Here is a 10,368-nt window from a genome sequence, read left to right on the forward strand (position 1 = left end):
ACACTTTGCACCTACCCAGAGGTGTATCGCGTTTCAAACTTCACAGCACTTGCACTGAGCTGGATGTATAAAAAATGGCACATCAGGTAATGGACAGACATTTTGTGCTACTGTATATAGTACCTTTTCCCTAGTAAATTGCCTTTTAAGAGCAGTCCTGTTAGCAAACGTTTTGTCATGTGATTGCGGTCGCAATCTGTACGTGATCCTAACATTACAAGCTTTCAGGTCTTTGCAGCGTTTCTCAGCAGATGACGTCTCCTGCCCCCGCCAGCACAGCGTCACTAAAGGGACATAATTCAAAGTAAGGACTCGTTATTCTTTAGTGCTATTTTTAGAAAGTAAAAGTAAAACCGTTAAGGAAAGGAGAAGTATTTCAAAATTCCATCCACGCAGTTGGGCTCTGGTGGTGGTGGGAGGACGTTATGGAAGATTATACGTGCAAAATGAAATGCAATCCAAAGTGTTAACTAGGTTTTTAACGCAATATATCTGAAAATGCAGGGAAGAATTGGTTTTGGCTCAGGTTTGGAGTGTCATAATTAAAAACATAACCCAAATGTTTAATTTTTTTTATACTAATGCGCGCAAGTGTATTGTCAAATTAAAACGCAATACAAAACCATGTTGCGATTTAAATTTCTGTCCATAGGTCGCGCATCATATCTAAAAGCACAGCAGACGTACTGCATTCCACTCAGCGGCAGATCCGACTGTATTGAATTTTGATCCGAGACCAGATGCAATGGAATGGCCAATCAGGGTCAAGAGGTGGGGCAAGGGGCGTCGACTCATCGGCCTTCCCTGCTCGAAACTCCTAGCGGGATGCTCCCCAATGTAATGTTATAGAAAACAGAGCACTGAGTCAGAGCTGACACGATTTGTAAAAATCATAGAGACAGCTCTTGTATTTTATATTGGAAAAATATATAAGAAAAAATACGTAATTGACTGGACTGGCATCTAGCGACAATATTTCATAGTGTGGCTGGCTGGCTACGGAGGACGTGAACGAAGGCAGCGTTCTTTGTGAAACCTTCATGTGGATGTTTCGGTTGAGAACCACAAATAGTTCCCCAATGATATCGCTCTGAAGGAATCACTTTGACACCTTATCTTTTAAGAGTGTGGGACGATTAATGGATCTACAGAGGCACTTTACTGGGTCGTGTGGTTAATAAATAACCGTTTCACTCTGAGACATGAAGGCTCTTGGGCTTTGAAAAGATTCACAATATGTGGAAAAATGGGAAATCTTTAGTGTAGAGTGCCTAATAGGAAACTAACGGATCAAGAAAAGCTGAACTTAACCTTGGGTTATTGTGTGCATCAAAAGTACTTTTAAAATCAGGAACCCACTGGTATTTTTTAATAAGTCATCTATTAGCTAATTGGCGATTCTAAATTGGCCCTAGTGTGTGCTTGGTGTGTGGGTGTGTTTGTGTGTGTCCTGCAGTGGGTTGGCACCCTGCCCGGGATTGGTTCCTGCCTTGTGCCTTGTGTTGGCTCCAGCAGACCCCCGTGACCCTGTGTTCGGATTCAGCGGGTTGGAAAATGGATGGATGGATCTATTAGCTATTAATGGTTATTTATTGAGACTCTTACTGATCTAAATAATTGTTGTGATGTGAGATTGTACATATAACTTGATAAATATTTTGTATGTCTTTATTTGTAATTTAGGCAAAGCAATGTAATTTAGTGTTTTACCCATAGGAATGGGTCTGTTTGAATTTTACGACAGGATTTGGGGGGATGTGTCTTAAACCAGTTTGCCGAGTGTTTCTTTGCTAAGGTAATTTCTACCTGCAAACCCCCCCTTGGATCAGAAGCTTTTAATTACCATGATGTCCTATTGGCTTTAGGGGTTGGACAGAACATCTATAAATGTAGGTGTTTAACCTCACAATCTCTCTCTCTCTTGCTAACCTGTGATGATGTAGAAGTATCTCTCTCTTACTAACCAACATCTGAAAGAAGCATCTCTCGTGCTAACCTGTGATGATGAAGACAACACAATGAAAAGCACAGCTCAGCAGCCATTTTGAACAGACATGTGGCTGAAAGCTGAGCACCAATGATGCCTTAACTAGAGACATTTAAGTAACTACAAGTCCGTGTGCCGCCTGAACTACATATCACCATTTAATCAGGTTGTATGGTTGCCAATATTCAAATATACTTTGCATGTTGTTATCATTTATGAATATTATCAATAATACATTGTTTAAACTGTAACTTCTGCTTGTCTTTTTGCTACATCTAATTGCCTGAGGTTATAGATATAGAAGGGAAGGTGAGGATAAGTTATATACAATAGTACCTTATAAACAGTGGTAAGTCTGTGAGATTAGGCATTCTAAGGCTACACATTAATAATACAATAGGGGAAAGTACAGCAATATATATTACTCTACCAAGACAAAACAATTATTAAAGGATCTTTCAGGAACCTTCTTGTGGATGGTTCTTTAACAAACCAAAAATGGTTCCCCTATAGCACTGCTCTGAAGAACTGCTCTGGCATATTTTATATTTAAGAGTGTGGAGTTTTAATGTTCTTCCCATTTTTTCATGCGGTTTTCCTCCCACAGTCAAAAGTCATGCATGTTATGGTGGATTGGTGATGCCCTGTGTGTTTTTGTGCGTGTGCGTGTGCGTGTGTGTGTGTGTGATGGACTGGCACCCTGTCCTGTTCCTGCCTTGTGTCCCACTCTTGCTGGGATAGGCTCCAGCTTCCCCACAACCCTGCTCTAGATGAGCAGGTTTCGAAAATGAATGGTAGAAACTAATGATGTGACACCAGTTCAATGCAGGGCATATTTAGGGCAATCCAACAGGTGTTCATCTTAGAGACATCCATTAATTTTACCTTTAGATCTGTGTGAAAAAGCGGATTTGGAAAGTGCCTGGCTTGATTGCTTTAACTCCACAGAGGGAAAGAACTGGTGGATTTGTAGCTCAGTCTGCCATCCTGATCCGATCTGTTGGCACAAAAGTGTAATTACTAGTAATAGTAGTTTATTTATATAGCGCCCTTCACAGACATAAGGTCACAGAGCGCTAAACAGCAAATACAATACAAATACAACAATTAAAACAAAACTTAAAACCAATAAAAACAATAAATAAACAAACTGGAACTATTCAGCACTGATTAAAAGCTTGTTTAAAAATAAATGTTTTTAGTTGTTTTTTTTAAAAGAATCAACAGACTCGACTCCATGCAGACCACAAGGCAGGCTATTCCATAGTCTTGGTGCCATAGACTGAAAGGCACGATCCCCACGGGTTTTTAGCCGAGTGCGAGGGACAACGAGAAGGCCCTGTTGCCCAGATCTTAGGGTCCGGCAAGCTGCATGGTGTTGGAGCAGGCTGGTTAGGCACTCAGGAGCTTGTCCATGCAAAGCTCTGAAAGTAAGTACCAAAACTTTAAAATGAATTCTATAAAACACTGGGAGCCAGTGCAGTGTGTGAAAAATGGGGGTGATATGATCACTCCGGCTAGTGCGAGTTAGGAGTCTGGCAACTGCATTTTCAACTAACTGAAGATGTGAGAGAGAGGACTTGCACAAACCTGTAAAGAGAGCATTATAGTAATCAAGTCGTGAGGAAATAACAGAATGAACAAGCATCGCCAATTCTGATTTTGAAACAACATTTCTTAGTTTTGAGACATTTCTTAAATGAAAGAAACCCAAGCGGCTGACTGACCTTACATATTCATCAAGTGTCAGGGACTGGTCAAAAATAACCCCAAGGTTACGTAGACTTGACTTAATAACAGGAGAGACAGAAGCTTTAAACTGATCTCAGAATGAAGAACAGGAGGAGCAACAATTAGTACCTCAGTTTTTCCTGAATTCAACTGCAGGTAATTACTACTGAGCCAGTCGTTACCCTGAGACAGACAATCAACCAAAGTGACCAAAGTATTAATTTGGTTAGGCTTAAATGAAAAATAAAGGCGTATATCATCTGCATATAGATGATACGAGATGTCCTTAAAAGAGTTAAGAATCTGTGGTAGGGGAAGAATATATAAAGAGAAAAGTACAGGTCCAAGAACGATCCCTGTGGCACTCCACATGTGGAAGGAGTAGAGTCAGATGAAAAGCCAGCCACACCGACTGAGAAACTCCTATTTGACAAAGCAGAGCCAAAGACACCTAACAGCTCTAATCTATTAATTAAGACCCGATGGTCTACCGCACGGGTGTCGAACTCCAGTCCTGGAGGGCCGCAGTGGCTGCAGGTTTTCATTCTAACTTTCTTCTTCATTAGTGACCTGTTTTTTTCTGCTAATTAACTTCTTTTGCCTTAGTTTTAATTAACGTGACTCAGGCCCCTTAGTCGTCTCTTTTTCCTTAATTAGCAGCTAAACAATAATGAGATACAAAACGAGGCGCTACATGACCAGCTCCCCTGTGCCCATCACACAGTATCTGAAAATAAAGAAAGGTGAAGGTCTCAGTAAGGTTGATCTCTCAGGTCACCAAAACATGGTGACGGTGTTCTTAGAAAAAACAGAAAAATCAACAAAGAATGAGAGCAGCAACAAGCCATGGAATTAAATAATGAGTTTAATTAACAGCAAGAATCGGCTTCTCATTAAGAAAGTGATTGGAGTTTGAAATCCCAGCTTAGCTGGTCATCTGTCGGCTCGTTTCACATCTCATTTCTGTTTGGCTGTCATTTAATGAAGAAAGGAATACATTCAGAGGACTGACTCTTTAAAAACAGGACTATTAAAATGAAGGGAAAAGGAGTTCATTAGCAGTCAAAACTGATCACTGATTAGGAAAAGGGTTAGAATAAAAACCTGCAGCCACTGCGGCCCTCCAGACCTGGAGTTCGACACCCCTGGTCTACCATATCAAAAGCTGCGGTAAGATCTAACAGTACAAGCACAGAGCACCTGCCTGCATCAGCAGCAATTAAAAGATCATTAAAAACTTTTAGAAGAGCTGTTCTTGTAGAATGTCGCCTCCAAAAACCAGATTGAAAAGAATCAAAGAACCGATGCTTTTCTAAGAAGGCAGAAAGTTGCTGTTCAACCACCTTTTCCAAAACTTTGGCAATAAAAGGCAGTTCTGAAATTGGCCTCAAAATAGAGGAACCAGAATTAGATTTTTTCAACAACGATTGAATTACAGCATGTTTAAAATACGATGGAACCACACCAGATCTCAAGGAGCAATTTATGATAATCAAAAGGCACGGACCTATAAAACTCAAAGATTTCAACATTAATGATGTTGGCAACAGGTCAGTAGGACATGATGAAGGTTTCATCTTCCTTAGCAAGTCAGAAAGATCTGAAAGTGAAACTTCTGAGAACACAAAAGACTCAGAACATGAGTGAATGAGAGCACTAGGTAAGACAGCTTATTTAGAATGAAAGAAAGGCAGCAGAGCCTGCTGTGCTCAGAAAAGGGAGTGCGTTTAAATGAGAAGTAACTCAATGCAGAAGTAAATAGCCATGCACAGGAAGTACTGCAGAATGAATAAATAAATAAACCACAGCAGTTTAGCACAAAAAATATAAATGACACAGCAGAGACAAGCTTAAAAAGATGTACTTCAAGAAATTGCAAGTTTTCTTCCAGATGTGTCCTTCAAGTTTTCAGGCCACCTAACGGCCCCACACTTTATGCCGATGCCAAATTTGCACCCAAATGAGGCGCACGGTGCGCTGCTCGGCACAAACTTGGCGTTTTCGGTTTGACCACGACAATCAAACAGGAAGTGGGGCAGTCAAGTTCCCTATGTTAAGACAAACGTCATCGTTCGAGGGCGCCGCATACCAAGAGCACGACTGAAGGACACATTGCAAAGCGTGTGAATCTGAGTACACACCGCTTAGTTATGGGACTGGGGGAGGGGAATCGGCACAGCCTCACGTTATTTATTTATTTATTTGTTTTAACTGACACGCTTGGCAGCCTCGGAGCACCAGACCAAGGTATCGTGTTGTCGCCGCCGCTCCAAAGACAAGTTGCTTTTACTTCTGCACGGCCCCCGCGAATCACAATGCAGATGTAACGTAACTGGCCCGTGGGATTTTTTCCAGAAAGCCCCGCTTTTCACTCGATCCACATAACTCTGCCGAAAGTGGGGGGGGGGGGGGGGGGGGTAATCACCTGAGTGATGACGTCACACGGCCAGACTGGGAGCAGAACTGCCAGCTTCAGACTTTGATTATGATGATGATGATGATATTATCTAGTATTTGTCGCTATATCAAATCAAATTGTATTTCTCACATATACAGTACAATATGCAGGGGCAGATTTACTATAAAACTAAAGCTTAAGCTTCAGGTCTCCTAATCCTGGAGGGGCCCCAGAAATTACTTTAATTTTCACCCCTCCTCCCATAATTTGAAAAAAATATTTGTAGTAATATTTATTAATTTTTGGGGGGTTTTTTTACTAAAAAGTTTTATTCACACCAGTGACTCTGACATGTGACATAATTCAGTACATACATTTTAATGAAAATCTGAGATGTAGTGGTTAAATATTTCAAGCCATTTTTGGTGTTCTGCAGCAGAACAACCCCAATGAAGAAGATGACAGTGGTTAACTGAGCCTCATTGCTGGTTACAAGTTTCAAGGCCCTAAAAAAATGTAGGTCTGTTGAAAATATGTGGAGTGAAATGCTTAGTCACTCAACTCCCATAACTGTGCTTGGAGACGAATATAAAGGGTCCAAAACAAAACATAACCTTACAAATTCAAAATCATCAATAGGATATTTAGGGGTGGTCAATTTTCGGTCCTGAAGGCAGGGCCGTCTTAACCTATGGGCACAAAGGGTACTGGCCAGAGGCCACAGGACCATAGGAGCCCATGATGTTTCTGATGCCTGTGTATGCTTCTGTTTTGCTTTCAAAACAGGGGCCCCAGCGCACTACTCTGCCCAGGGGGCCTGTGGTGCCATTAAGACAGTCCTGCCCAGTGGGCCGCAGTGGGTGAAGACTTTTGGTCCAACCCAATTTCTTAATGAGAACTCAATAATTGCTGATGAAGCACTTATTGCTCAAGTGACATTTTGATGCTTCATTTTTGTGGTCCCCACACTTAAATGCTTATTTCAGTCTTAAATAGCTGAATTCACTCTTTGAATGGCTTCTTATTAGCAATAAGACACACATGACAAAGGAGCCAGATGTTCCCCATCTAACTTGTTTTCATCTACACCTGCGTGGATTCATCATGCACTATTTGGTTTAATAAAACACTTAAGAGAAAAACGTGACAGACTGAAAATGATCCATTTTAGGCTTCAATGGTCTGCTGTGGCAACCCCTAATGGGAGTAGCCGGAAGAAGAAGAAGGCTTCAAATCATTTGGATGATAACCTTAGAAAGGAAAAAATCTACAATATAAGAACCAAATGTTGCAGACTAACAAGCCATAAAATGAAATAAGGTCTGAGATTGGCAAGAATTGATCTCTAAGCAATTGGGTTGGAGCAAAATCCTGCAGCCACTGCAGCCCTCCAGGACCAACACTGTCCACCCCTGTAATTAATAATAACTTCTATCTATCTATCTATCTATCTATCTATCTATCTATCTATCTATCTATCTATCTATCTATCTATCTACTTTTTGACGCATTTTATATTGTAAAAACAGAAGAATTCAGTTTGTTTAATCACAACACACGCGGCCACATCGTTTATTTTTGTTCTGACCTGTGGTGAGAAATCAAGCAAATTGACACTTTTTATTGACTACAATAGATAGATAGATAGATAGATAGATAGATAGATAGATAGATAGATAGATAGATAGATAGATACTTATGCAAGCTTTCAAGGCAACTCAGCCCCCTTCTTCAGACAAAATGTAATGATTTGCTTAACGTCTCACAACATCCCTAATGGCTAACACGGTACAACATCCCTGTGAAAGCATAATGAGTTAGAATAATGTAAAAAGTTGTTTCCACCAATTTGTAATTGCATGTATTGTATTTCATCATTGGGTCATTAAACAGCATCGAATTTATTTGTTTTAACTTAATATGTACCGAAACTGACTTTTTAAACATAATAAACGAATGTTTACACGCCTTTCCCCGATTTTTTTATTTATATTTCATTTAAACGTTATTAGTTATTCCTTTTTAGTATGTAAATGAATGTATGACGTCATCCCGCGACTGCAGGCGAGTTTTGAGCTTGCATCAGCGGCTTTATTTTGAAAATAGCAGGCAGCGCCGGCGGAAAGTTTGTGGGCCGTTCAGTTGGGCTGAGTACTCGGACATTTTTTCACTCAGAGGCTCCTCTCATGGCATGTCTGGAATTTCCCTTTCGTTTCGGAGTCTAGGGAGTGTGGGAGGGAGAAGAAAGCGAGCCTTCAATTAAAAGCAGTGAAGGAGCGTGCCGTACGTGGCTGCTTTTTGGCCGTTCTGTTTTTAGATGCGGCTGCAGCGGAGTAAGAGGAGCGGAAGTCACCTGTGGCTAACACCCCGGGTGGACAGCCGGAGATGAAACCAGCGTGTGTCGGATGGGGTAGTTGGGTGTTTAAATAAGTTAGAAAATGTGCGCATGGCGTAGCGGTCAGGAGCCTTCGGTGACTCAGTTCACTGATATGAAAGTTTCAGATTTTTGTTTACTTCATTCAAGAGCCACTTGTCACATTTTTATTTAATATTTGTATAGCAACGAGTCATACTCAATCTTAACAGTGAAAGTAGAGTGTTAGTAGACTAAATTAAATAAGCCCTTTTTTAAAAAGCCCTTTAAGATGCCCTATGTTTAAAAAGTAAGCCTAAATTGGGCTTGTGGTGGCTCAATAGCCTTCATACACTGAAGATTTCATTGATGTGTGCTGAAGGTGTCGTTCAACTTTCTTAAACGAACATTTTTGAAAGTATACCAAATGAAGTAATGACCAATAATTAACAAAAGAAAAATAAAAGATTCAAATTAATCTTGTACATTTTAAATTTTGATATGTGTTGATTATATGTATTATGTTTTTTATTTATTTGATTTTGTTTATGTATGTAGGCTGCCTGTGTGAAGTTCCAGCTGTTTTGTGGGCGGTTCCCAAAGAGGCGGGGTAGCACCTGCCAATCACCACCAGGAACTGCCCCTCCTCTGCTCTATAAATTCAGAGTCGCCCACAGTTCCTGTTTAGTTCATTTTGAATTTGCCCGCGAGTTTGGCGAGTGTTTCTTAGTTTACTTCTGGGGGTTTAATGAATTTATGATTATTTTGCTCATTTGTTTTTTGACTTCAGTAATGGATTGTGTGTTGGGATTTGGTCACCCTGGGTTGACCTTTGATGGCATCTCCTTTGTGGTCTATGGAGGTTCTTAGTAAAACAGCACAGTTTTGTGAAATCATTCTAATACAATTATTTATGTAATTGAATTATTTTATTTGTTGTCTCCATGCCCTGACTTGTGCTTTTCATAAAGTTGCCCTCAGTGTTTTTTGTCTTCATTGTGTAGATACCGACTCTCCGTAAGTGGGCCCTTCCATATGCAGTGCCATTTAGACTACACACATGTGAAACCCCAGACAGCTTAACTGATCATGTGACCTTTCAAAGCCAATGGGCTGCCCCTGGGGGCTTTGCAGAGATCTGTTTTCACTTTGATATTAAAGAGTGTCTTCCTGTTGCCAAAAAAGCCAAATTAACTCCTCTGTGATTCCATGTCGTATAACAATAAAATGCAAAAACTTCCATAGGAGTGAATATTGTTTATAGCAGTCATATACCACCTGCAGTTCTGCTCTCGTCAGGCACATCCATAATTGTGTGGTTGGGATCAATGACTAAACGTGACAAAAACAGGCGTGGAAGAAAAACTAGACTTTGGGGTCCTGTAGTCATTTAGGGTACTGTTTTTGCCATCTTAGAAGTATGAAAGAGTTAATGCATGCTGGAAACCTGTTTAGGCCTATCAGGAACCCAGACAAAGGTCAATGGAACAACAAAGACCAGAATGTACCAGCAGCGGGTTGATGTAATACACCACATGTATGACTAAGAGATCAGCAGATGTCCTGTAAACAATAAAACTGGACAGTTGTCACATACACAGAGATTTCAAGGCTAATGTCTAAACTAAGACATATTGAGGAACAAGGACATAATTTTGAACTTCTTCCATCAGCCATGTGTTTGTTTATAGTGAGGAACATAAGTATTTGAACACCCTGCGATTTTGCAAGTTCTCCCACTTAGAAATCATGGAGGGGTCGGAAATTCACATTGTAGGTGCATTCCCACTGTGAGAGACAGAATGTAAAAAAAAAATTCAAGAAATCACATTGTATGATTTGTACAGAATTTATTTGTATTGCACTGCTGCACATAAGTATTTGAACACCTGAGAAAAT

The sequence above is a fragment of the Erpetoichthys calabaricus genome, chromosome 17, assembly GCF_900747795.2.
Source record: "Erpetoichthys calabaricus chromosome 17, fErpCal1.3, whole genome shotgun sequence".
In the NCBI taxonomy this organism is placed as follows: Eukaryota; Metazoa; Chordata; class Cladistia; order Polypteriformes; family Polypteridae; genus Erpetoichthys; species Erpetoichthys calabaricus.